This window comes from Marmota monax, unplaced genomic scaffold (genome assembly GCF_021218885.2).
Source record: "Marmota monax isolate L192 unplaced genomic scaffold, Marmota_monax_Labrador192_F-V1.1 WCK01_AAM20220418_F8-fsc00055, whole genome shotgun sequence".
NCBI classification, from domain to species: domain Eukaryota; kingdom Metazoa; phylum Chordata; class Mammalia; order Rodentia; family Sciuridae; genus Marmota; species Marmota monax.
This window is the reverse complement of record NW_026695205.1, coordinates 3685434-3712743: the sequence shown is the minus strand read 5'-3', so window position 1 is coordinate 3712743 and position 27310 is coordinate 3685434. Positions and strand designations below refer to the sequence as shown.

Below are 27310 nucleotides of genomic sequence, written 5' to 3'. Positions count from 1 at the left end.
GCCATGGAATTTCTGGATAATCTCTTGACTTGAACCCCACTCAGAGAACATCATAGTCGTTGGCACATATTCATCCTCCTCTACGTAGTATCCTCTAGGCTGGGTGTGCTGTTGTCACGTAGTGGTATGTGCTTGTTGCCCAGCTCCCATTCAAGTTGTTTGTTCCCTACACCTGGCCAGCCTTCTATACTGTGTCATCTCTTGCACCATGTCACAGGGCTCTATGGAACTCAGGATCTTTATATTTCATATAAAGTACAGGGAGTGTGGCTTGACCTCTTTAAATTCTTGAGTTTTATTCCTGGCTCTGCTGCCTACGTGAGATATTGGATCAGCTTTGCTCTGTTTTGAACTGCATGCATGCCAGATTTTTCTGGCTGACATGACACAAAGTTGTCTTATGATAAAGTTCACAAGAGTGGGTACTTGGCAGCCCTGGTTCTTACCACAGAGATGAACTTGGTTCTCAGCATTGAGCTTTCTGGTATAGAGGAGTCCCCTTTGGAGTACACACCTGGAGGCAGTGGCTTCACCTGAGGCTCCATTATACTGCTGGTGCTGTAGATGAAGGAGGAGGTCATTGGCCATACTAAAGGCTGTCCTGGGTGGGGGTCCTTATCTGCAGGTCAGAGATTATTTTTCTTTTCTTTCTTCATTTTTGCCTTCCTTCCTTTCTTTTTTCTTTTTTGAATCTTTGTGGTCACAGAGCGCCTTGATGTAAGGCCTTAATTCCTCTTGCTGGCCCATGTTTATATATAAATGCTTCAAGGTGTTCTCTAAATTGCTTCCCTTACTGGGTTTGAGAATCAGGAAGTTCTTATTAGTTTTCACATTTTAAGGATACGAAGAAAGGAATGATGTACATGACTTTCAGTACTTGTTCCTACAGGTCTTAGAAGTACTCCCCATCAAAAGGTAGGTATTATGGTATTAGAGGAAGACTCTAGACCCTGTATGTCCATAAGGTCATCGTATCATTGGCCCAGGAGAAGTTCCAGAGAATAAGGGAGAACTTCCATAGAAGTTGTCCAGTTTATGGCCAACAGTGAACCTTTTTCTAAAATCCAAAATCTAAAAAAAAAAAAAAAAACAAAACAAATTTTCAAAATCTGCTGTATTTATGTAAAGGTTGATATCCAAAAGGAATTTTTATGACTTTTGTACCCTATGAGTAATATTCCTTCTGGGGCAAATACTACACAGAAGACTTGAGAAATTTTTCTTGGCCCTCTGTCTTTTATTTAGTCCTTGTCTAGTAGACAATTGAATACCATTCCTCCATTAGCATCTTCTATGACCAGATGAAGTGTATTCTGGCTCTCAGTCATCTCAAATTGTTTCACTCTGTTGTAATTAATTAAGTAAAATAATTGCAATGAACAGTAATTCATTCCTGGGAAAGATGTGTAGAACAATGCTACAATAGTAAAATTACAGATGGCATTCCTCTATTCCCTATGCCAGTAAATAAGATGTTGTCAGTATTTCTGTGTTAAGTATAATACTTACTAGAAGTAGATTTACTTTGAGTGAAGCTTCAAATGCAGTCTCCCACTGAATTTGCCAGGTCTGGGCAATGTGTTCATATGATAATATATTTTTGTAAAATTTGCAAAAGTAAAATGTCTAAACACCATCAGATCAAATAAGCATTATTTATTTCTTGCTGGTTTTCCAATATTTATATTTCCACTATTATCAGTAGACATTGGAATTCCTATGGTATATTTATAATTTATTATTATGAAAAAATCCCAACCCAAAATATAAAACAATAAATTTTTACTATTTTAAAAGTCTGTGGGTGGGCAATTTTTCTTGGGTTCTGCTGGAAGTTTCTTTTGGTGGTCTTTCCTGTACTCACTTGTAGGGCAGGTAGATGGTAAGATGCATAGGAGAATGCGGAGTCCCTAATGGATTCACTCACTTGCCTGAGGTGGTGGAGGAACTAGGCTGGGCACATGTTTCCAGTATCTAGCAGGAGAGCATAGACCTCTTCACATGGCAACCATATTCCTTCATTCCCTTTGACAATACCATACTCTCTTTGTTTACTATAACCTTCATTTTACCAACTTTGTTCTTCTTTTCAGAATTGTTTTGGTAGTTGCAGTTACTTTTTATATAAATTTTAGTATTTATTTGTTTAGTGGTATTGGGGATTGTACCCAGGAGCACTGTATCTATAAGCTAAATTCCTAGGCAACCTCCTTTAAAATTTATTTTGAGATAGGTCTTGCTTAGTTGCCAAGGCTGACCTTGAACATGTAATTCTTCTGCTTCAGTTTCCCAAGTTACTAAGATTGCAGGATGTCTAATCACATCTAGCTTCATATAAATTTTAGAATAAGCTTGTCAATATCTACAACAATTCTATTGGGATATCTATTAGTATTGTGTGGTCCTTATGAATCAAATTGGGGAAATTGGTACCTTAATAATTGAGTTTTTCATGAATGTGTTTATCTTTCCAATTATTTATAGCTTTGATTTCTCTTATTGATGATTTGTAGTTTTCAGCATATAGAACTTGTTCATATTTTGCCAGATTTATTCTTAAGCGTTTCACATTTTTGTGATGTGGCAATATCATTTCAATTACTTTAAAATTTCAATAGTTCATTGTTAATATAAAGGAATACAATTGACTTGATATTACTTTGGGCCCATGACTTTGCTTAGTTTGCTTATTATTTCTAATAACTGTTTTGTAGATTCTTTGGAATTCTCGATACACAAAAATATTACATGCAAATAAAGGTAGTTCTTTGTCGCGACCCCTCGCTGGCAAGGGAAAACACGACACAGGATTCTTCTTTCAGCAGTTTATTCAGGCCTTGTTTCATGTATCATCTTCTAGCGACCCCCCGCCGAGCGCCCAAGCATAGCCTAATAAAGCCTCCCGCATACCAATCTTAAGCCGCCACATGGATCTTTCTCATAGGGTGGTCAGGGATTGCGCGCCAATTCTCCATAAAAGGAGTTGTTTATCACAGGCCACAGTGGAAGCCGGCGCCATCTTCTAATGGCGGCCACGGTCTATTGGAACGGCTCACCACAGTTCTAGTTCTCTCTTTTCAATTTGTATGACTTTTATTATTTTTTCTTGCCTTATTGCAATGGACAGGATTTTCTAGATGATCCTCAGAGAAAGCATTGAGTCTCTCATTCTCACCATAATGTAGAATAGGTAGTAGTAGGTATAGATATCTTTAATTAGGTTATGGAAGGTCAACTGTATTCTTTGCTAAGAGTTTTTATCATGAATGAATGTTGAATTTTGCTGAATGTTTTTTTTTTTGTAGCTAATGAAATGATCATTATTTCTTATTTAGTCTGTTAATATGTTGCTTATACTGATTGTTATTTGAATGTTGGAATAACTTTAAATTCCCAGGATGAACCCTCATTTGGTTGGAAAATCATACCCTTTTATTTACTGCTGGTTTTAAATTTGGATTAAAATTTAAGTTCCCATCATGTCTGTTTTTTCATTTACCATCACAGATGTGGATTTTAATTTGGCATTGTTTTTTGGAATGTCCTTGCATTTTCTCATTTCAGTTATCTTTCTTTTCCCTTTACCTTGCTTTATTTATTTTCTCTTATGTTTCTATCTCCTGCTTTATCTTATAGCTTGTTATGGAAGATATGAAATTAGTTTCTTAAAGAGAATATTTTATCTTATCATGAGTAGGTTAGTGTGTATAATCATAAATGTACATAGGAAACATTTATCTTATGCAGGTGAGCTGCATTGGGCATTAGATCTTTGTTTAAGAAGTGGGTTTTTTGATTTATTAAAACATGATATAATATTTTTCTGATGTAGTGTGATATGAAAAATTATATCCCTAGATATACTAATCATGGCACACTTCTGTTTTCTATTTCTCAATGATTTCATGTAGACTTACTTAGGTAACTAAGAATGAGTGGATGCACTCTACCACCAAATACTCTGTCTGTTTTCTGCTTATTTGAGCTCTAGAGAATGTAGTTGTTGAGTAAATATAGAAGAGAAAATCAAAGAGTGTCAGATAACATGGCTGCTTGTGATTTGGGCTTTGACTAATATAGTTGGAAAACCATAATTTGTTTGGCTGGTTTTTATATTTCTTATATTTGAGAGTTGGAGACATGTAGTCAAAGCCTTTTTCTCCCTTTTTTGGGCCTTTCTATGTTTTATTCAGATTGTGGAAAATGTGATGTATAGTTCAAAAATTTTTCTTAATCAATTTTGATTAACAATGTGTCTAAATAGAAATTCCCCTTGGACTTGTAGTAAATTCTTATTTTTAGTTTATAACATTGTGGTGAGTTTTTTTTCTTTTCATTGTTATTATTTCTGTGTTATCATGGATTTTGAATGGTGAATTGAGTGTGAGAAATTATGTCAGGCAAAGTTGGTATATTGTCATTCAGAGAAACATCCTGAAAAAAAATCCTCAGGTTATGGAATAACTTATTGAAGTCATAGGATTGTAAGTGTAAAATTTTATATTTAATTTAGTTTTGTTTAGTGTTCAATTTTTCAAGGTTACATGAGGTTTTAAAAAGAATTCAGTACAGAGCTGGGGTTGTGGCTCAGTGGTAAAGTGTTCATCTAGCACAAGTGAGGCACTGGGTTTGATCCTCAGCATCACATATAAATAAATAAAATAAAGGTATTATTGTATGCATCTACAACTAAAAAAAATTTTAAAAATTCAGTACAAATGAGGCAATGAAAGTGTCATGTAGCATAAATGCTGATTTTATGGTGGTGAAGCATTGATATAAATCCAAAGTGAGGCTGGGCATCTTGTAACTGAAGGGAAGTAAGTAGATGTCCCTGGAGCTAAGGGATGTGATTGCCCAAAAGCTAGTTGTTAAGGTCAGTAAGAAAGGAAGTGGGATTAGATAATGAATGAGATGAATAGGGAGACTAGACCATTTATTGAAGGCATCAGGAATACGACATGACCTGTAAGTACTGGTGATAAGGGTGGTAAAAAGCTGTCACGAGTTGTTGATGGAACAATTTGGAGAAAGAAACATCCAGGGCTTTATCTCTTCTATTTGCTTGGTTACTGGGGCAAAAAGAATGCCTTCTTCTTGGAAGAGATCAGTGGGGTGATTGAATCATCAAAGTCAGCCATGTTTCAGTTGAGACAGCATTTGTGCAAGTTTTGGGACTCCAGAGGACACTCTGTCCACAATTCAAGAAACCCCATGATGCCTCTGTCCCCGTAATGCCCCTGGCTCCAGGTTACACCCACGTCTCTGAGTCAGTGGAATCCTGCACTCCATTCCGGTCCTCTTGTGACTCCATCCGTGGGGATTAGACTTTTTTCCATTTCTTTAGCATGAAGAAATTTACTCAGTCCCATGAAGTGCTCTATTTTTGTCCAGCCTGTTCTGATTGTCCCCAGCTAGCTTTCTTTTTCTGAATCCCCAGAACCTCTCTCATTTTTCCCCCGGGAGCCACTGGGTTGATTTAAATCCATCTGCAAAGTCATTTTATAGTGTGTTTTCTTCATTTGCAATATGAATTGCACCCTCTTAATTTATAATAATTGGAAGATTTCTCTCTCCCTCTCTTCTTTTTCCCCTCCCTTCTTTCTCCCTTCCTTCCTACCTTTCTTTTTTATCTAGTAGAGGGTCAGCCATATCTCTTGGCCTTTGTTCAGGAAAGAAAAGAGAATAATAAAACTCTATCTGTTGTGCTTTCTAATAAGTTGAGAATTCATATAGTGATGCACTTTAAAAATATTTTCTCCAGCTTTATTTATGAGCATGTCCTTCAAGAGACCAGGATTAAAGTCTTTTTTCTTTTCTTTCCATCAATAATGCCTGGCAATCTGTCATAGAACAGTATTACATAGATTTGACTGATTAATCATTCCCAAAGTCCCACTGACTGCTCACTGGAAGACTAATGAAATGATTAATGAGTTTGGTCTTTTCACATGTCAAAGTTAAGGTGACCATGCTATAATTTTGAGGGTTATGACTTTATATTCTTTAGTTGCAAGCCCTGCATGTGTCATTTCTCAGGTTTTAGGCTTCATAGCTGTCCTCCATGTGTTTAAAAAGATTGTTTCTATGGTAAGTTCAGGACCTGTCTTAAATATTCCTGGATCTATCCTACCAGGGCATGCTGATCTAAAAACATCCACTAAATTTATCTTTGACTCATTTATCTCCTGTTCTGGATGAACTTTGTATCCTCTTGCACAGGTGATTGGAACTGTTTATTTGACCACCATTTGACCTTTTTACATGCTTCACACTCAAATTTAGCATTAGGAAAAAAATGAGAGCTCTAAGGTTCTCTCCCAATTCTGACAGTAGATGATAGAAATAATCAGAGCTATTTGAAAAACCTGGTAATGATGCACAATAACGGAGTATATATTAATTTTTTGTGTATTTGTAATCTTCCATCACCATAGATTGTTTAGAAATTGGCCAAGGAGGCGTCGTAACTTTACTTTTTATACTAAAAGATTTTACAGTCATGTCACCTTATGCTCCCTGTAAATCTAACTCAGAAGTTTTCCTAACTCTGGATTTCTTTCTACTTAAAAGAAACTAAACTTATTTAACAGTTTATTTAATGAACTGCCTTCAGTAGAATGAAGCAAAGTATCTTTAATTTATTCTTTTTGTCTTGTTCTTTATACCCCCTAGTATATAATTTATTTGTTTTTTCCTCTTTAATGAAAAACAGTATTGACAAATTTAAAAAGCCCCAAATCTTATTCAGTTTAAAATTTATTTGTCCTCAGCTGAGGCTTGTCTCTGCTTGGGAGAGAAAAGGTAGGCAGGGAGGGACTTTTTTGACCTGACATTTTTTGATTGCGTTTTCCACCTAATAAAATATTAGAGTAGGAGAGGGAGAGGTAAAGGGCAGGAAAGTTCTGGACCTGGGATGCCATAATCTGGGGATGAAGACATCAGGGGAAGGAAGAATCTAGGACTTGCCTTTGCTTTCCTGGGCTGATTCCTTTGATTTAGTGGCTTCCTCTCCAGAGACTTTCATCTGTGGCTCCTGGCAGGAGTGACACTGTTTCCATGTGACTGACTTCACCCACTCTGCCTCTAGGGCATTCCTCCATCCTCCTATTGTTCACCTGCCTCATTCTTGGCAGGACATTTTGGTGGACTAACAGCTGGCCAGTTGACTTGCCTATCAGCCAGCATCATTCTACAGATTTCTATCTGCTCCACAAAACCAGACTTTTGCTTTCAATGGTTGTGTCTCTTGCTACTGGTACAGCCTTCTTTTTCTTCTATAGGCAGTTCTAGTACATTTACCTTTGCTTTTTAAAAGTCTAAGCATATATTTTAATAATTATAATTATTAATACTTATTAATTGTGTGAATTAATGGAATTCACTGTGGTATTTCCTTACATCATATTATCATGAATTGATCATGTCTACCTGCTTTTTTTCTACCCTACCCTTTCCCCCTCTGTCTTCTTTCCCCTCTGTTCCAGGCCTTCCCAATCTCTAAGAGATGAGTTTCTTTTCTACTTCCAGGTCTTGTTACTTGTCTTTCTGTGTCTGGCTTATTTCTCTTAACATCATATTCTCTAGTTCCATTCATTTTCCTGTGAATAACAAGATTTCCTTCTTCTTTATGGTCAAATTGTGTATATATTCCATTTTCTTTATGCATTCATTTGTTGTCCTGAAATTAGGCTGATTCTGTATCTTGGCTACACTAAATGTGGGTATGCATGTATCTCTGTTGTGTGCGACTTCATTTCCTTCAGATATATACCTAGAAGGAGATGGCCAGATCATACCTAGCTTTATGTTTAGCTTTTTGGGGAACTTCTGTACCTTTTTTTTTTTAATAGTGGCTGTACTAATGTATGTTCCCACTTGCAACATAAATAGTTCCTTTTTTTCTCCACATCCTCACCAATCTTTGTTTTCTAATGTTTATCTTTTTTTGTTAGTAGTTATTTTTACTATAGTGAGAAGGAATCTTCCTGTAGTTTGTTATTCAGTAATTGGTCAGATAACTTGCCCCTATGCTCCACAAATTCCAGAGAATGGATACTCACTTTTCAAAGAGTCCTTTTGCAACCTCCCTCAATTGGCTTGAGGTGAGTGGAAGTGTGAGGGAACTTGCAGCACTCTAACAGAAAGTCTCCTTAGGAGCCTTTCCACATGCTCAGGGCACTCTTAGACAGAGCTTAGACAAATTGGAAGTTAATGACTGAAAAACTAGTTTCCCTGTGTCTTCAGATGTCCACTGGAATGAAAGTGGCAACAGAGTGGGTATTTTTTTCTGTCATGGTTAGTGCTATGCCATTGGTTGTAGAAGGGTTCCTAACCCATAGTAGGCACTTGGGAGATATAGCTGCACATATGCAGGAATGAGTGAAAAGGCAGTGTGGCACTTTGCTTTTGTGAGTATATGAGTCATTTTTATGTTGCTCTCAGACTTTGGGATGTCTATGGAACTAAAAACAGAACAAGAAATCTAAAATGTAAAACCCTACTAGGCATATCTTCTTTAAAAAGTGATCTATACAAAGAGAATAAATCCAAAATTTGTGGATTATCTTTTAATGATGATGTTAAAAAATACACGCATCCTTCAGAGAGCAAAGGCTATATAAAACTTAGAGATAGAAGCTTAGCTAATTTTAGGCCATCTAGAATGAATAGAAAATTCATTTTATTTTAGTAATTTGTTCCACTCATATTCAGTTTATAAATTTCAGCTTAAACCTTGAGATTCTATAAAGAGTGAACAAAAGTGAAAATTACTAATCTCTGTGGCTCACAGATGAAGAGACCCTTTTGGACCAGCCTCTGACAATGCTCCTTCCTTAAATTTCTCTGATCTGTGTCTGTGCCTTAAAAGCACAAGTGTTAAAACTTTTTCCCACTATGGATCTTGTTGGAAGTCAAGACTGAATTAAGTTCTACTTTTGGGAATCCAAACATCAGCACAGATGATTCACTAGTGGTGTCACTGGAAAATATCCCTAAAATTATCTGTACAAGTGGCTATTTGAAGCTACATATGAAGGATTTCACAAATGAATTACTTAGTAAGAATCACAAATATAGACCTTGAATGGCAAATGATTCTTGTGTCACGGGCCAGCTTTAGTCAATTGGTAGTGATTTTCAGAAAGTTGGGCTGAGGAGTGTTTTGCAACTGAATTCAGTCCCAGTGCTGTGTGGCTGATGAGATCCCCTGGGAGAGAGCCCATTCCAGTTGCTATATTTCTCATCTGGGTAAAATGAAATGTCAGAGACTGTTCAAGTTGCTAATTATTAGGAAATGTGCTTAAAGATGGTTAGGTAATTTTATCCCCTTTTCATCTCTGAAATCACTTAAAAGGTTAAAGAAAGAGTAGAAGGCATCTTTTTTCATGTAAGTAGGAATCACAACCCTAATGATCATGTACAACTAACATTTGTATAGTCAGATGAAACAAAGGGAAAAGTGAAACGAATCTATATCTCTCCGTTTTTGAGCAGTTTAGAGTTCCCCAAAATAGATGACTCAGACTTGAAAAGCATAAACAATACCCTTAACTGGAATGGCAAAGTCTTAGATGTAGGTAGATTTAGGATGGAACCTGAATTTTATTCTACCCTCATAGAGTGGTAGGAGAGTCAGGACTAAGGAATTTGAAAACAAAGCTACCATTTCATGAGGAAGAGTAGTGCTATGACACAGTGAAGAGATGAAAGTAAGTGACAATCTACTTTGCATCTGCTGGTCATTGAGCAAAGCATGTAGATGGTGTGGCCACGAAGAAAGCACTCCATTTATGTGGAGCACGGCACACTGCAAGCATGGAGATGTACTGTGGAGCACCCAGCATGGTAGGAAGTGTCTGAGAAGAATGTAGTTGTGGACTTACCTGTTTTTCTAACTCACCTCATGGCTTGTCTTCAGCAACCTGGAAAAGGTTTGGAAGTGACTGTCAAGGGCTTATACTTAAAAACAATAAGTATAGAGAGGAACCAAATACAAAGTTGGGGATGAGTCCCATGGGAAGAAGACATGTTATAAGCTGAGCATTTCACGTAAGTATTCGATATCAACAAGATTTTAAGTGTTGAGCCAGGTGTGGTGGAGAACGCCTGTAATCCCAATGGCCTGGGAGGCTGAGGCAGGAGGATCACAAGTTCAAAGCCAGCCTAAACAAAAGCGAGGCAATAAGCAACTCAGTGAGACCTTGCCTCTAAATAAAATACAAAATAGGGCTGGGGATGTGGCTCAGTGGTCGAATGCCCTAAGTTCAAACCCTAGTATCTGCCCCTTCAAAAAAGTTAATACAAAGAATAAAGAATTGAAAATTGTTAAAACAATATGTATATGACAGGTGTATCAGTAAGAGTCCAGTCAAGAGATAAAAACCAGACAGCAATTGGAACTAGGAAAATTTAATATATCGAATTATTGACTACAACAAGAAGTTAGAGTAATAGGGAGTTAGTTGCCTAGTCTCTGCTAGAGCAATGACCTCACAAAATACCATAGATTTGAGGGCTTAAACAATAGAAGTTTATTTTGATTTAAATAATTCTGGAAGCTAGCAGACAAGATCAAAGTATTGGAAGGGTTTCCTTATTCTGGGGCCCTCTCTACCTCTACATATCTTTCTTATCCATGAGTTCACATGGTCTTCTCTCTGTGTCTTCCTGTCTTTTTCTTTCCTTGTGTGTCTTGGTCTAAATTTCTTCTTAAAGATTAGGGTCCACACTTAAAAACTTATTTTAACTTAACTAACATTTTAAAGATTTTCTCTCCAAACAGTCATATTTTAAATACTGGGGTTAACTATGGAAATCAGTATGGACGTTCCTCAAAAGATTAGACATGGAACCACTGTATGACTAAACTATACTATTTCTCAGTATTTACCCTGAAGAGTTAAAGGCATCTTATTACAATGACACATGCATACACATGTTTATAGGAGCAAAATTCACAATAATCAAACTATAGAACCAGCCTAAGTGTCCAACAACAAAAGAGTGAATAAAGAAAATTATATATATGAATTTTACTTAGCCATAAAGAAAACTGAAATCACGGCTTTTGCAGGAAAGTGAATAGACCATCATGTTAAGTGAAATAAGTCAAACACAGAAGATCAAGGGTCCTATATTTTCTCTCATATGCAGAAGCTCGAGAGAAAAAAGGAAAACAAAGATGAGGATGGATCTTGAAAATCAAAAAGAGATCAGTATAGGAAAAGAACCAAGGTGTGGGGAGGAGTGAGGGAGGAAAGGGGAGTCTGGGGAGCCATACTGGCCAAATTATATTGTTATATTGTATACATGCACAAATGTGTAACAACAAATCCCATCAATATGTACAACTACAATTTTTAAAAAGTGAGGGAGAAAAAAGAAACTCTGGGGTCAGGACTTCCACCTGTTCTGTTCTTTTAGGAAAGAATTCAGCCCATAACAGCTAATAATAGCAGATATGGGTTGCAGCTACCACCCCTAGAGAAGAGGTAGATTACTCAAGGAAGATAGGTCACCAGGTTCTGGAAAACCTCTCTTTCCTTTTGCCACCATTTTATTGTTGAATGCCCCCTAAGGGCCATGTGTTTAAAGGCTTAGACCCCACGTGGCCATATTGGGAGGTGCAGTGGACCTTTAAGAAGTAAGGCATAGGGGGAGGTCCTTAGGTCATTGGTGGTGTGCCCTCAAAGGGAGTTGAGGTACCCCAGTCTCTCAGTCTCTCATTGCTTCCTGGCTTGAGACATGAGCATATGCTCCAACGTGGGCTCTTGTTTTGAAGTGTCACCTTTGCCAGAGGCCCAAACCATATTAAACCTCTTTTTTTACTTCAAAAGTGGCCTGCGTCATGTATTTCATTAGTGTGATGCAAAGCTGATTCAAACCTCTCCTCAGGTCTGTGATCCAGACTTTGCAGAGATTGTGTTGTGACTTATTGGAAGGTGAAATTTGCTGAGGCTATGAAACAGTCTATGAGGAGTTACTGGTCTGGCAGAGAGCATTCTAGGGGAAGTTTCCCTTGGGAAGATGCCATGTGCTGCTGGTCCAAGGAAATTGCTATGTGCTTTTGGCCACTGAGAGGTGTTGCTACTACAGAAACCATGTGTGCTGCTGGATCCAGACAGAATCTGCAAGTATGGCAGGAGGCTGCCCAGAGGAACACATTGGATTCAGGATGAGAACCTTCTTTTTAGCATCTCTCCAGTGTCCTTCATTAACATTATGTTAGCTGTCCAAAGAGAAATATTTCAGGGTCTAACTTCATTCTCACAGGCAACAAAGGTCAATTTTATGTGGAAATGTAGTAAATTAATAGCTGGCACAGGGGGTATATCCAACATATTTACCACTAGTATCACTGAGAGAAATTGGCAATAAATAGTACAGAAGATACAGTAAGAGGAGATGCTTATATCCTGAACCTGATAGGGAGAGTCCCTCAGGATCACCAACAAGCTGTGCGTTATTTACCTATGTACTGCATTGAATGAAAACTTTTGTATACAGAAAAATTCTATAAAATTGAATAGGTTATTATTTAAGAAAAGCACTAGTTGTATTTACAAGGCATGCAAAAATGTGGTTGAGGAAGTGGTAGATAGGTTCTCAGACTTTGTAAGTCTTGCCTTGGGCAAGACCCTGACATTGGGGTCTTCAAGGTAGTGTGTCTGTATGGTATTAAGGGATACCAGGTTGCAAACACCAAGCTAAATCCAGTTACTGAATGTCTCTTTTTCCCTTTCTTGAAATTGTTGCAATGAATATCCCTCAGTAAAGTGATATATTTCTATTTATAGCTCTAACTAAATTTAATGACTGTATTACTATGAGCAAGTTTCCGATTATGTTTGGGTACGTAAACCCCTTTCTCCACTCTGTTTCTGTTACCTAGAACATTATTTAGTAGATTATTAATACATATTTGCTGACCAAAATACTTATCAAGTTATGGTTGATGAAAGGAGATATATAGAAAACTCTAAAATTTTGCTTATTACTCAATTCAATTATAATGTTAAGTAGATACTAGATACTAATAGATTTTTGGGAGGGGTTAGATTTGCATGTTACTTTATCAATTATATGAATGTGTTTACAACATTGAATATTAGAATAGAAAAATTTCCACAGACACAGAAGACTTTGAAAGAGTTATCGTAGAATCCTTTGATCAATTCTAAACAAATACATTTGAAAATGTCATTGAAATAGATAGCTTTCTAGGAAACTGTAAGTCACCAAACTTGATAATAGCAAAGATATGAAATATAAACAGATTGATTTTCTTAGAATAGAGAAAGTTGTCTAAGAGTTACTCAGTAAGAAATACCAAGCCAAGAGATTTTTTTCTAATAACTTTATTTTTTTATGTGGTGCTCAGGATCAAACCCAGTGTTTCACACTTTCAAGGCAAGTGCTCTACCACTGAGACACAACCCTATCCCAAGCTCAGAGATCTTTACAGATATTTCTGGACCTCTTAATGTTATTTTAGCTCTTCCAATGCATAGAGAAGGAAAGCTTTCAAATATTCTCTGTGACACCAGAAAACAGTTATACCAAAACACGTTAATGATGGAAAGAAAACTGAAAAATGTGATTTTTGAATATCAATGTGAATACTAACAATTAGTTAATGGCATCCATTAATATAGAAAACAATATATGGGCTGGGGTTGCAGCTAGTGACAGAGTGCTTGCCTTGCACATGTGAAGCACTGGGTTCGATCCTCAGCACCACATAAAAAATAAATAAACAAAATAAAGATATTGTGTTCATGTATAATAAAAAAAAATTTTTAAAAACCCCAAAATATATTAGGCATAGGAATGAACAAATGGCTCAATATTAAGAAATCTATTGATTTAAAACATATATTAATAGTTAAAGTAGTGTGTCTGTAAGGTATTAGGGGATAAATAATTGTGTTATAATTCAATATCCACTCCTAATAAAAGAAAAACAAGTAAATAATAATAACAGCAAGTTGCATTAATTCCCATTTAAAACAAAGGAACATAAAGTTAATCAGTTACCCAAGGTATATAACTAATAAAGATAGAACTTTGAACCTAGATATCTTTTTGCCCAGAGATGACTTAAGCCTACATCCTTACACACAGCCTCAGTGCTCCCCAGCCTTCTTTGGGTGCTGTGCATATAGAAAAGGAAAATATTTTCATGAAATACTGGGAAATTAATCAGGCTGCTTGCAGAGGCAGCTGGCTTAGCTAAGTCTTGGGCGACCTCAGGCCCATAGCTAAGCTGCCCTAGGGGCCACAGGGACCAATTTTTTGGCACCTCTTAGCTTGTGAAGGCTTGCATAGTGCACACTGCCTCTAGAGGATAGCAAAGTGTACAGATAGGCTCAGAATAACACAGGATTACATGTGAATTTCCAAATCAGTGGGACTATTAGTTTGGTATTAGACTATTAGTTTGGTATTAGATCAACTTTATTTCCATTTAGGGAAAAATAATATAGATGAATCTCTACCAATCTTTAAATTGTAAAAATAAGTGTTTCAAAAAGAAGAAAGTATTCAAGAAAAACATGTGCTTTCAAAAATCAATAATTTGGGAGTAAGGAAGAATTTTCTAACCAAGACATAAAAACATAAAGGCAGAAAAAATACTGATAAGTAGCTATATATCAAAGAAAAGAGAAGCTTTCTGAATAGCAACAAATATTCTAAATGGAGTAAAAAGACCACTGGAAAAATTACAATATATATACATACACATATATGTATATGATTATATGTAAACATATATATTTATATGTATATAAACCACTCCAGGAAAATACTAATTTTCTTAACATAGAAGAACTTTTACAAGTCAACAAGAGATAGTCATGCTATAAAAATAAAAAGCCAATAATATAGACATTTCACAGAGAAATAAATGTACCTGACTGTATACTCAACTTTATTCACAATTAAAGAAATGCATATTGAAATTAAAAAAAAAAACAAGAGAAGTATCATTTTTTACGTATCAGATTGTTGAAAAGTTCAGATTAAAAAGTTGACTAATACAAGAATGTTACTGAGGATACAGGGATACAGTGTACTTTCCCTGTATGAGCACAAAATGGTACAAAGTACATTGTGGAGGGCAATTTAGCAATAACCACCCACATAGCTTCTTATCTAGGAATTTCAGGAATTCATCCAATGGGTGTGCACCCATATAATCAAAGAGATGTGTGTGCAAAATATTACAGCATCATTTGTAATGAGAAAAAATAAACACCCTAAGTGTCCAGCAATAGGAGATAATATATGTGGCTTTTAAGAATCATATAATAAAGATAGCTTAGTGTTAAAAAATACAGAACAAGTCATATCTATACATTTGTATAAAGCAAAGGAACAAGCTAAATAGCTATTAAAACACATATACATATGCAACTGCATAGGACTTATGGAAACATAAGAAACTCTTAATAGAGGCAATTTTGAGATATAACTGGCCAAGGGTCTGTAATGGGAAGGAGCTCCCTATTATTCCATTTTAAGGTCCCTCGCCACCACTCTGCATGTACTATTTCATTTTTTTTAAAAAAAATAACAACAAATTACTCTTTATAATACTGATCATTTTAGGAAGTCTGGAGGGGTAAATCATCTTGCTGACCTTTTCTAGAATGGCCGCTTCTCAAATAAAGCATTCCATAAAGTACTCAAAGACTCATTTATATCTTTGTGGTTTTATCCAGGTTGTTATGGCTTCTGTTCTACTTAACCAAGGATGCATTTGTGAGACTCAGAAACAGACTCTAGTACTAGAGCAGACTCCATGCCCCAAACATGTTTCCCCTCAGAGTTACAAAATAAGCTCACTTCTGGTATGGATTTGCAGAGGAAGATTTACCATATATGGAGGGTGAGTACAAGTGCTAACGAGGCCAGAAAGAGAGAGGTGAAGAAAGTCTACATTTGGTGTCTTTATCTGATCCTTTTGCTGTCAGCCCAATGGATCCCATTTCCAGGACCCAGGCAGGGATTGGCCATTGGATTGCAGATGCTGGGCCATCCTTACTAAGGAGAATTTAAATCTGGAATGGCATGGTAAGAGGAGTAATGGGTGTACTTCTGGGAACACAAGTACATAGTGAGATAGTCACATCCCATGGTGTGACAAAGAAAGAACTGAGATGGAGAGGGACATGAGCATTCTGAAAAAGCAAAATGTATCTTAAAACAGCTGTTCGTGGGCAAGTCCTTTTGCCATTGAAGCCTCTTATGTAGAACATAGGCATGTAAAACAATGAGTCAACCATTTAGTCTGAATAAGTGGCAGTTTAGATAGTGTCATTCTTTCTGCTTTCTGACATTTACCCAAGTGCAAGAAGCACAAACATACCCTAATAAGTGTCTTCCCTGTTAAGTTTTCTTCAGGTAGAGCACTTCCTCCTCCTTTTAAAAATCAAATAATTGGTTTATTCATTTTCCTGTTTCATAGATATTGATTTATTATTCAGCTATGTGCCCCATAACCACTCTTCACTCTGAGGACATTATTTGGAGTTGGGTCACACCTTGGGTTTGGAGTCTGAAATTGTAGGTGCCTCCCCCCCCTCACTTTGTGACTTAATTTAGGTGTTACATGACTCAGATAGAACTGGTTTCCTTTGTGCTACTACAGCAGGTGGCCACAGGTAGCATTGATTTGTAGGCTGGAGGTCAAATTATCCTGATAACAGCAATTGGATCCCAACAGAGTGTTGGTAGTTGGCTGATAGTTATAGTGGGGCAGAGAAGAGTTATTGCTAATGGAGGAGTTACTTGTAGGTCTCAGACAAAAAGGAAGGCCTGTGTAGTCAGTGTTTGCTGCTGCAAAGAAAAGGTGAGGTAGTCATCATGGCCAGAGAAGACAGCTGCCATCAGTACCATGGTGATGATTTTGGAAGAGTGTCTTTTCTCAATGAGGACAACAAGGATGTGACCAGGAAGAGTTTAGAGGAGATCTTTCCTCTAAACTAGTTGCAAGTTGATGAACTATATCTTGGTGTGCAGGTCACGCATGCTGACAACAAAGAAAAAAGCAGCAAGGGCATCTCAATTACTCTTAGGGAGGTGAAACTGATTACTGTTGCCAGACACTGAAGCAATGAGAATCAATAGGCACCATTACTCAGAAAAAGGGAAATTTCATTGTATATGCACAAAAAATTGGTGTAGGGTATTGGATTTTGCCTCAGCCTGGGCTGGAATCCTTGGGGGTGCAAGGGGTCTGCTGGCTTTGGTCAGTTTTCCAGGACATGCCAGTGTGACAGTAGTGGCCAGTATCTGCCTTGGAAGGAGGAGGTCCCAGGAAAAGGAAGATTTTTGGTTTTAAACATCCAAACTTTATAGAATGTATGTGTGTGTGTGTGTGTGTGTGTGTGTAGTTTTCTATTGTTTGCACAAATAACATTATAATATTATGTAAAATGCTTAAACACAGCTTCCTGATCACTGAGTAATTTAGTTAACAATTGCTTTGAATGTAGTAATATAAAGTTTGCATACTATAGTATAAACTTTATATTTGAGCAACTAGCAAACTGTAATAAATACATTTGTTAAATTTTATCATGTGTTCTTTCTTTATTCTGAGATGATGATAATTTTTCCTCTTTTGTTAATGTGGTGAAACCCATTCATTGATTGGTTTTCTGAAGTTGACCTAATGATGCATTTTGAGGATAAACCTCTTTGATTATGATCATCTTTGTTCTATTTGGTGGGTATCATTGGCTAGCACTGTGTAGAGGCTTTTTAAATTCTGTGTTCATAAAAAAATGTTAGCCTTCAATTTTCATTTTTAAAAAATGTGTTTTTGGGTTTTGGTATCAGGCCTCATAAAACAAATTGGTAAAATTTCACTTCTGTTTTATGTAAGATTGGTATTCTTTCTTCTTTGAATATATGAAAGAATTCACTTGTGAAACCATCTAAATCTAGAAGGGTTTTTTTTGGGCTTATGTGGGAAAGTTTTAAATTAAAGAATGTATTTTTTAAGAGTTGTTTCCATCTTTTTCTATTCTATGAGGTTCTATAAGAATTATAGAGCAAAATGTCTAAATTTTGTAACCACTTTAGAAGAACTAAAATGTTAGCCAAACTGACATACCAAATTAGGCCTTTTCTACTAGAACAAGTAGGAATAAATGAAATTAATTTTGTACTTCCAGGGGCCATTTTCCCTAGTCACAGGTGAGAAGACTGTTTTTAGAAGAGAATTTTTGAGACAAGCAGAGTCCACATATGGAAGGGAAAGCAATCTGATTATATTGTTTGGACCAACAAGCCATTTGATGTCTATAACTAGTTTTATCCCTCAAGTTTTGTAGTACACAGCCAATAGGTCCTTTTAAAAATTGTATTTTGCTTTAAAGATGGAGGAGTAGAGAAAGGCTGCATTCATAGTTGCTCCATGACTTGGGATTCAAGCAGCAGAGTACTGCTTCTCAGCAAGATGAGTGAAGGAGTGATTTCACTAAAATTCAATAGTGCAGACAGAGTATCTTAGCGACTCAGACATCTGGGTATATTGAACAAAGAAAAAGAGAACACTGGAGCTGAGCTGATTGTGGCAGTGGCAGTGGTGCTGGTTCACCACAGAGGAGGGGAGAACACATAGAGAAATACAATGGATAGGTTTGCTATGGGAAAAACCTGAGATCATAAACATGGCCTGAACTTAACTGATTCAGAGACTGCTCTGTGAACTAAGTTCAGGCCACTGCTCTGTTTCTTGAGGGGACTGGAGAGCTGAGGTAGAGTCATTTGAGGGACCTCTCTGCAGCTGCTGCTGGGGAGCTGGGAGATCAGAACAAACATTGCCAAGGTATCCTGGCAAGTACCTGCCATGTGGCCTAGTGTGTACTTAGCAGAATGTGAGTGAAACTGGCACAGAGAAGATTGTATCCAGGGGAATTCAAGTTGGAAAAGCAAATTTGAGCCTAACTCACTTCTCCTTTGAGTCTGGCAGCTCATGTGACTAGCTGAAGCAGGTTGGAAATCTGAATAGCTGGGTGTGAAAACTCTCAGGGACTAAGTCTGGGAGGGCTGCTGGGCAGCAGAGTATGTGGAGGATTGACTTCCTTGCCCCATGAGTAGAATTTTGGGGAGGCTCCTGAGATTGGCATCTGCAAGGCCCTAGGGGTGTGTTGATCTAATTTCACCAGAGCAAACACCACCCAAAAAAGCCCCTGAGGCCTGATTAGACCTAAGCCCCACCTGCTTGAACTCCACTCATAGAACTCTGCAGAAGCTTCACCCTGGGAGTGCATGGATTGCTCTATGCAGACAGAACTCCAACTGACAGTACATTCCACTCCATTCTACCTCATAGTGGTGAGAAAGGAAGCTGAGTTATTTCAACCAGTGTCAATCTTAGGCCACTCCAATTGGCAGCTTGGTGAGCAACACAAAAATAGGGAAGGAGTTTACAACCCCCAGCCATCTCATTCAGTATATAACCCAAGAAGAAATGGAAAGAAAGACAGTTAAGCATAGACAAGGACCATACATTCTCATAAACTATTTTGACCACGTCAGTAGAGAGGATTGCTTCATTTTTCATTAAGAATTGGCCCCCCCTCCTTGGTGTGTGTGTTCTTGCTATGCTGATTAGTTCTTGGATGTGTATACACATACATATTTGTTTCTATTTTCCTCATTTTTAGCATTTTTAGTGTAGTTGTTTTAATCAAGCAATTCTACGCTAAAGAAGCAATGCTGAAGGCATCACAATACCTGGCTTCAAATTATACTACAGAGCTACAATACCCAAAACTGCATGGTATTGGCATAAAAACAGACACATAGACCAATGGTATGGAATAGAAGATAAAGACAAACTACAGTCATCTGATCTCTGACAAAAGTACCGAAAACAAGCACTGGGAAAAAGAGCGTTTTTAACACACGGTGCTGGGAAAAACTGGTTATTCACATATAGAAGAATGAGACTAGACCCTTATCTCTTACCCTGCACAAAAGTCAACTCAAAATGGAAGAAAGGCCTAGGAATTAGACCAGAACCTAAAAAACTCCTAAAAGAAAGTGTAAGGGGCTGGGAATATAGCTCAGATGGTAGAGTACTTGCCTCACATGCATAAGGCCTGGGGTCCAATCCCCAGCATCACATACACACAAAAAAACTTCTAGAAAATGTAAGGTCAACACTACAGCAAATAGGCACAGGCAGTGACTTTCTCAATAAGACCCTAAAAGCTCAGGAAATAATGCCAAGAGTTAGTAAGTGGGATGGCATCAAATTAAAAAGCTTCTGTATAGTAAAGGAAATAATTAGGGCTGTGAAGAAATAACCTATGGAATGGGAAAAAAATCTTTGCTAGCTACTTTTTGGACAGAGGGTTAATATCTGGAATATATGAAGAACTCAAAAAACTTAACACTCCAAAACCAAATAACCTTATGAATAAATGGGCAAATTAATTAAATAGATACTTCTCAAAAGAAGAAATACAAATGGCCAATAAACATACAAAAAAATGTTCAACATCATTAGCAATTAGGGAAATGCAAATCAAAACTACACTGAGATTTCATCTCATACTAGTCAGAATGACAGTCATCAGGAATACAAACAATACATGCTGGAGGGTCTGTGAAGAAAAAGGACCACTCACACTGTTGATAGGACTATAAATTAATACAACTGCTATGGAAATCAGTATGAAGGTGTCTCCAAAGATTAGGCATGGATCACCCTATGAGCCAGCTATATCATTTCTCAGTATTTATCCTGAAGAATTAAAGTCATACTACTAAAATGATACCTGCATCTCCATGTTAACAGCAGCATAATTCACAATAGCCAAACTATGGAACTATCCTAGGTGTCCACCAACAGATGAACAGATCAAGAAAATGTAGTATGTGTATACACACACACACACCCCACACACAGTGGGGTTTACTCAGCCATAAAGAAAGTGAAATTATGTCATTTTCAGGAAAATGAATGGAACTAGAGATTATTATCTTAAGCAAAAAATGCCAAACTCAGAAGGTCAAGGATCCTGTGTTTTCTCTCATATATGGAAGCTAGAGAGGAAAAAGCAAAAGAAAGTTGGGTGTTGGTGGCGGGGATCTCAATCTGCGTTCTTGTATTTTCAGCCTCACCATGTGGAATTATGAGCTGTGGGAGTGGTAGAGAGGTACTTCTTCCTTTCCTCATTAGGTAGGAGGTGAAGAAAGAGGTGTAGGTGTATAGACAATGTTCAAGAAATACTTTTTGACATAAAATGAACGGAAAGTAAAATGAAATGTGTTGTCCTTATTTCAGAGTCTCAGTGGGGAGCACGTGACTTTGATGTCCTGAATAATCAGTTTGAATGTATTTTACCTTTAAAACATTAGAGTGTATGGCAACTAGATTCACCAGAAGTGTATTGAAATTCTATGTATTTTCTAGCCAATATTTGGTGCTGACCCAGTAGCTCGTGTTAGGATCACATCCTTGTGTAAAATATAATTTCAAGTTACAATATTCTTAACTAGAATATTTTGGGGAAGGTTATTGCAAAATCTGAGAACTACATTATTCTTCTGTATCAGAAGAATCTCAGAGATTGTGTCCTACAAAATAATGAGGAGTGACATAATCAGAGATGTCAATGATTAGTTGTTTCCTAAGAATAAATGAGCTGTATATTCATCTGTCTTGGTGAATAAATAGTCAATAGCATTGTACTTCATGACTTTAAGGAATATACTACCCACCTACATTTCTAAACACCAAATGATTTTAAAAAATTATATCAAGGACTCCAATTTAATTAAATCTCAAAAGCTTCTGCTCAAAATTTCTTTATCATTTAAGAGTTACAGAAATTCAGTGAATTAATAGTTAAAAATAAAGTTTTAAAAGTAAATCAGTCAGGGATGTTATATCATTCTTCAAATTACCTCAACGGATAATATAAATTTTTTTTGTAAGTACATTTGGTATTTAGTATTTCATTTTTAGAAAATAAAATTTTACGTGAGTATGTATTGGACCATTGTGTTATAAAGAGCAAAAAGAAATCCATGTGTAACAGACTGAGCATGAAGATGGCTCCATGACATGGATCCTGAAGCAGATCATTGCATTACTCATCCTTAAATGTCAATGAAGAGTCTATTTCCAGATAATGACATTTACTGGTTTGGAAACTATTTTCACCTTAATATTAAAAAAAAAAAAGATTATTACTTTTGCTAAAAGTCTCTTAGAGGTCTGATGACATTCACTGATTGAATTTGAAAGAATAAGGAGAGATGTTCCCTCTCTTGCATTACGCATGTGGGTTTTAAAATTAGAAAGCTCTGGCTTTAATTCTCAGGCCTGCAAATAATTGGTTGTGTGTGCATGGGGGGAAGTAACTCAACTACTCTGGGTCCAGGACACTAACCTCAGAGGTTAATGTGGGCAGTAGTGATGTTGAGCCTTAGGAATTTATCATAGTGTCTGGAACAAGGTATTCCCTCAATTAGAGGAAACTCTCAAACAGGGTGGTAGAAACTATCAGGTCTGTGTGCAGCTCTGAAGCAGAATGGTTTCTGAGAGAACTCTTCATCTATCTGATAATAGCCACAATCCCACCACATTCGACTCTTTCTGAAAGATGAAGGTTATTTTAACATGGATATAATATTGGGATTTATTTCAGTAAAAATGAGGATGAGGTAAATATAGAGAGAGACCAAAGAGCGACTGACATATGTCTGTGGAGGAAATTCATGTGTATGTGTGTGTGAGTGTGTGTAGAGGGTTTGGAGGATGTGAAGCAGGCAGGTTATGGCCAGAGAAATCAAGCTTCCTTCCTCCTTATGAAATCAGAGAGCATTTCACATATGGTCAGGATTTGTGTGGTTGTGTTTTTTCTTTACTCAATACACATCCAAAATGGGGATTTCCAGAGACTACTAGAAAGTGAAGCATTCAGAAGATAGCCTTAGTGTCATGAGAGCCGTCACAGTGGACAGGAAAGGGATGAGTAAAGGTGAAGGGAAGGGTGATTGGCCTACTTCTTTTACTGATTAGGACACTGGTATCGATTCTGTGTTTTGAAATCAAGATTGCATATATAATTCTGTGCTAGTAGGGTTGTCAAGGTATGTGCATGAAGAGAGAAGTTCAAACAGACACTTATTTTCTACCCAGTATCCTTTTACCCTTCATGGCCTGAAAACTCCTACTTCATTTGGGGCACTAGTGTGAAAATACATTTTTAGCAGACCTTGCAGGTGGGATGGCTGTGTGATACAGTTCTGACCCATAAGGTGCAAGTGTTTCTGCAGGTATATCTTGGAAAGCTTTTACTTTCATAATAACAAAGGACAGTGTTATGGTTTGGATGTGAGGTGTCCTCCCAAAACTCACAATGCAGGAAGGTTCAGAGAAGAAATGATTGCGTTGTAATCAATCAGTGAGTTAATCCCTGATGGGATGAATTAAAGTGGTGGGGTGTGGCTGGAGGAGATGGGAATTAGGGGATGTCTATAGTGTATATATTTTGTATCTAGAGAGCGGAGTCTCTGTCTCTCTGCTTCTTGATTACCATGATGTGAGTTGCTTCCCTCTGCCACCCACTCTGCCATGATGTTCAGCCTCATCTTGAGCCGTGAGAAATGGAGCCAGCCTTCTATGGACTAAGACCTCTGAAACTATGAGCCCTCAAATAAATTTTCCTTCCTCTATAGTTTTATGGTCAGATTCTTTAGTCACAGCAGTGAAAAAGCTGACTAAAACAGAAATAAGTGACTCTTATTATCCTTCTTGTGTTTTGTTCTGGCTTTGATGGTGATGTGTGGAGACTTAGCTTTCACCTTGTGATCATCAGGTGTTCAACAGAAGGATCCAGGGACCCAAAAGCCTGACTCCATGCAGGCACCATGGAGCACCAGAGCCAAGAACAGTCACCTCCCCTTGGGCTTTTTGTTTTGTGAGAAAAGTAAAATCCTTTTGGCTTAAATGAGTATCAGTTCTGACCCTGATTATCAAACACATGTATAACCAACAGTATTGATTAAAAGGTCATGAAGTTACTATTTCTTTTCTTTATTTCTTTTTTTAATAAAGAAATTGACTTTTGTTGAGATGCAACTAACGTACCATAAATTACCAATTTAAAATGTACAGTGTGTTTTTTGATACATAGTAACAGGACTGTGCAATCATTACCACAATCTAATTTTAGAACTCTGTTCTCCCTCCAATAGAAACCCCTTATGCATCAGCAGTCATTCCCTGACTCCTTCTTCCTTCTCTCCTAACTCCTCTGAGTCCTGAGCAGCCAATACTTTCTGTTTCTATAGATTTTCATGATTCGTACATTTCATATGAATAGAATAATACAGACTGTGGCTTTTGGTATCTGGCTTTTTTATTTATGTTTTTATGTTATTTTTTTATTTAATGTTATAGCATGGATTAGTAACTCATTCTTTTTTGTGAATGAATAATATTTTATTGTTAGATCCATCACACTTTATCCATTCATCAGCTATTGACATTTGGGTTGTTTCCATTTCTTGGTTGTTATAAATGGTGCTTCTGTGGACATTCTGTGGACATGCTTCTGTGTGTGTGTGTGTGTGTGTGTGCGTGTAAATATGTGTTCATTTCTCTTTTGCATATAACTAGGAATGGGTTGCTGGATCATAAGATAACATTTTGAGGAGCTGCCTAACTGTTCTCTAAATAAGTTTTCCCATTTAACATTCTTGCCTATAATACAGGAGTTTTCAAATTTCTCTCCATCTTCACCAACACTTGCTAGTATTGGGCTTTTTGATGATATCCATCCTAGCAGATATGGGATAGTAGTTTGTTGTTTTGATTCGCATTTTTCCAATAATTAATGATGTAGGGCATTTTTTTCATGTAATTAATGCTTATTTGTATATCTTTCTGGAGAAATATCTATCCAAATCCTTTGCCTATTTTCTTTCTTTTTTTTTTTTTTTACAAAAGTGTTGAATGTTTTATGAAATTTTAAAAGTTTTACATTTGTAATATGGTAAGAAATAGGAGTGCCACTTCTCATGTTATCCTTTCATATTTAGTTAATGCTGCAGTTTTTATTAAGGAGAAACTGGAAATCCATATGCAGCAAAATGAAATTAAATCCCTATCTCTCACCATGCACAAAACTTAACTCAAAATGGATCAAGGATTTAGGAATAAAATCTACATCTAATAGAAGAAAAGTAGGCCTATCTCCATTATGTGGGATTAGGCCCCAACTTCCTTAATAAGACTCCTGGTGCAAGAATTAAAATCAAGAATCAATAAATGGGATGGACTCAAACTAAAAAGTTTCTTCTTAGCAAAAGAAATAATCTGTGAGGTGAATAGAGAGCCTACATCTTGGGAGCGAATCTTTACCCCTCACACACCAGATACAGCACTAATCTCTAGGGTATATAAAGAACTCAAAAAGCTAAACACACAAAAAAAAAAAAAAAAACCAAAAACCAAATAACCTAATCAATAAATGGGCCAAGGACCTGAAGAGAGACACTTCTCAGAACATGATGTACAATCAATCAACAAACACATGAAAAAATGTTCATCATCACTAGCAAATAGAGAAATTCAAATTAAAACCACTCTAAGATTTCATCTGACTCCAGTCAGAATGGCAGCTATTATGCATACAAACAACAATAAGTGTTGTCGAGGATGTGGGGGAAAAGGCACACTCATACACTGCTGATGGGACTGCAAATTGGCGCAGCCAACATGGAAAGGAGTATGGTGATTTCTTGGAAAATTGGGAATGGAACCACCATTTGACCAGCTATCCCTCTCCTTGGTCTATACCCAAAGGACTTAAAAACAGCATACTACAAGGACACAGCCTCATCAATGTTTATAGCAGCACAATTCACAATAGGTAAACTGTGGAACCAATCTAGGTGCCCTTCAATAGATGAATGGATAAAAAAATGTGGCAGATATACACATGGAATATTACTCAGCAATAAAAGAGAATAAAATCATGGCATTTGCAGGTAAATTACTAAGTGGTCACTTCACCCCTACCTGCAGTTCCAGGCAGCCTGGGCTCTGACCAACATTGCTTCAGGGACTTCAGAACATGTCTGAGCTGTTGTGGAGGGCACCATCTCATCCTTGACTGAGCTCCTGTCTTCTGCCCCTGTGACTGTGTGTGAGCAGGCTCTTGGTAACATAGTATGTGATGACCCAGAATTCAGAGATGTCATTATCTCAAGCAATGCATCCCACATCTGCTGGTCCTGGTTTTATCAACCATACCAATCATTTCTGTGGAATGTCACATGGTCCTTGTTCAACCTGTGCTGAAACAAGAGGCCATATTCTTTCAAGAAAACAGTCAAGCAAATGCTGTCCATCCCCTCCTACCTCTTACCACATTGTAATAGGGAGATTTTCTCAGATACCCACTGGGTTGTCCTACTTCACCAATGGCTGCAATGAGCACACCAGCCAAGAGGTTGACCCAGGAGTTTCTGTCCAGGCTGGTAGAGCTTATCACCAGCTCAAAACTCAACATCTTGACCCTTTCTCTCCATACCATGGGGAATGTTGTCACAGGTATAGATCACAGACCCAACTGGCCATCAATGCAGGCATGCTGAATGTGTTAACCCACCTAATGAAGCGCCTTGAGCGTTCTACCCAAAAGGATGCAGCCTGGGCTCTGAGCAAGGTGGCCACTGGGGCCCATCTGTTGCAATGTTTGATCAGTTCTCTGGATATAGGTGGTGAGAGGATTGGAAATAAGATGAAAACACAAATATAGAGAAAGGGGGACCCAGTGGGAAAGCCAGCCCTGATGAGGCATGACTGTCACCAGAGCAGGCTCACAAGTTTATTATATAGGTTTAAAAATCAAAAAGATTTTTTGTGAGAAAGCTTCTTCAAGATAAACAAAAAAGAGGTTCAGGAGGGGAGCAGCCCAATTAAAGGTTATCAGCTCATGCTCAATCTCTTCTGCTTCCAGGCAGCTGATGCCTCAAGGCTCTGAGCATGTCCATATCTATTTACCTCCGGGCAGCTAGAGTTTGAACCCAGAGGCACAGAATTTTTCCTCTTAACAGGCGCCACCCCGAATGGGCAGTTTTCTTGGCACCTTTGCATCAGAAATTCCCAAGGGGGGCATCCACTGTCCAGGACAGTCCAAAGCAATGATTTATTCACTGCTCTGACACTCATCAGCACATCTGGCAGCTGATGGCTTTTAATCTGCCTCCTCAGTGGCTCTGTTAAAAAATGAGGATTCAAAGTCCAGAAGGAATCTGTCTGGAT

At 37.4% G+C, this 27310-nt stretch overlaps 1 pseudogene; it reads left to right on the top strand.

Annotated features, from left to right (window-relative positions):
• The window catches only part of LOC124083372 (importin subunit alpha-8-like), a 61111-nt pseudogene that overhangs the window by 20989 nt on the left and 12812 nt on the right, over positions 1-27310 (top strand).